The sequence below is a fragment of the Silene latifolia genome, chromosome Y, assembly GCF_048544455.1.
Source record: "Silene latifolia isolate original U9 population chromosome Y, ASM4854445v1, whole genome shotgun sequence".
Lineage (NCBI taxonomy): Eukaryota > Viridiplantae > Streptophyta > Magnoliopsida > Caryophyllales > Caryophyllaceae > Silene > Silene latifolia.
Window position 1 is genome coordinate 75797253 of NC_133538.1, and position 2031 is coordinate 75799283.

The following is a 2031-nucleotide window of genomic DNA, read 5'->3' on the forward strand; positions in this document are numbered from 1 at the left end:
AAATCCAGCTTCATTCACCTGCGAAGATAAGCAAGTCGAAGAAATGAGAAACAAAGTTTCGCTTCTCCTCATTCCAGCTACTCCAAACGGATAATGTAAGAGGCCCAGGTACGTTTCTTAACCTTTATCTGTCCCGACCGGACTACTTTGGCCTTCGTCTTACTTAGACTCGGCCAAAGTGGGGGCTTCTGTAGACACCTCAAAATGTCTACTAGCCTTTTGGACACCCGATGATGAGTCCCTAATTTCATTCGGAATGAAAATTACTTGATTTTGATATAAGGTTATTTATGCTCAAAATCGTCCCTAAAACAACAATTTTATCACCCGGCCCATCTCGGCCACTTACTACATTCATAGCCCATTTACTTAAATCTAATAATTATGCCTTTAGATGAAGTTGTGAATTGATATAATAACGGCACAAAACCGTAAATGGCACATTTTAACAAGCGGTACTCAGAACGATATATTATCGGCCTATAAATAAACAGCAACTCTCTTATAGAACTGTCCTATAGCATAGGAAAGGCCCAATAGAAGAAATCAGTCCATCACAAGGATTCCAGTTACAAAAGAAATAAGAAACTCAAACTAACTCTAATATCAAAAGCTAGGTAAACCCTCAACCTTCATCGTCGTAATCCTCGTTCCTATCACCACCACTAATCCACTATAGTCTTCGCTATCAACACCTGAAACCACTCACCCCTATCATTGTTACAACCACCACTAATCCACTATAGTCTTCGCCATCAACACCTGAAACCACTCACCCCTATCATTGTTACAACCATGTTTGTGCTTTACCATCGCCTGACCACCATTCCTTCCACCAATCAACTCACACAAAATAACGAAATAGAATGCCGCTGTCTCCGATTCCGATAAGCAGGTTTGAAACTTTATCTTAGAAGTACCAGTTTTGGGATCAAAAATCGAACTTCAAACTCTTTAACATTTCATTTTTCAACTTGAGAATTCAAGTTTTACTAAAAACTTTCAGTCTTTATGCCTTTTTAATTGGCAAACAAATTTAGTTTGAATACTAGTAAGTTTAGTTTGTAAACGAGTCGTTCAATGTTTCATTAAAGCATGGAGTTTTGTCCTATTTTGATAAAATAAGATTTAAGTTAATAACAAGTAGGTTTAGTTTGACAACTCCATATTTTAAGTACTTTGCTATACTTGCATAGATACTAAACTAAGATTTTTAGTTTAGAAGCAAATAAAGTAACAACTCGGATTTTTAAGGTAAAAACTCACGACTTCAAGATGAATATTATGGAGGGCGAAATCACCATTCATTGACAACAATATCATCACGGCCAGGCCGGCAGGCTAGATTCCTAATTATTGATTCTGACTTCTGAGCATGCTTCGGTGGTTTAGATCGATGGAGGTTTAATGCAACGTTGGGGACTGGGGTTGATGTTGCGGAAACAAAAGGACTAAATAAGAGTTAGGTGTTTCTTTATCTATTGGGCTTTCATTAATGGACTGGTCTTATGCTAAGAGACGGTCTTAACAAACAATTTGTGATAAATAAATAAGGCAACTTACTTTATAACTTTAAGGCCTAATTCACCCTACCTCAAAACAAGTTAATTGTTTTCAGCCCAGAAAGAAATTGAAGTCCAAATTCATGTTTTATACCGAGTTACACGGCAAAGAGATAAGTAATTTGGGGAGCAATTGAACTACGTACTCCATAATTTGCGTGCATGGAAAAAAAAAAAAAGATAAGCTTGCAGACTTGGAGATCAGGTTTGATAAGGATACAAAGTCTAGTAGCAGAGGCCGTATACTAGAGAATGACAATTAAAAAATCAAAGGAGATAAGTGGCCGTGCATGCCAACCGGAAAAGATCTGAATTACAGATGAGCAATTTGTATGAAAATTATATCATCTTGGATCCTCGTTTACGTCAAACACTTGGGTAAGTGTTTGACTGGTATAAATACTCCCCTTTACACCTTTTATTCGGAGAGAAAAATTCACATAAAAATTATTATTATTATACAACCTCT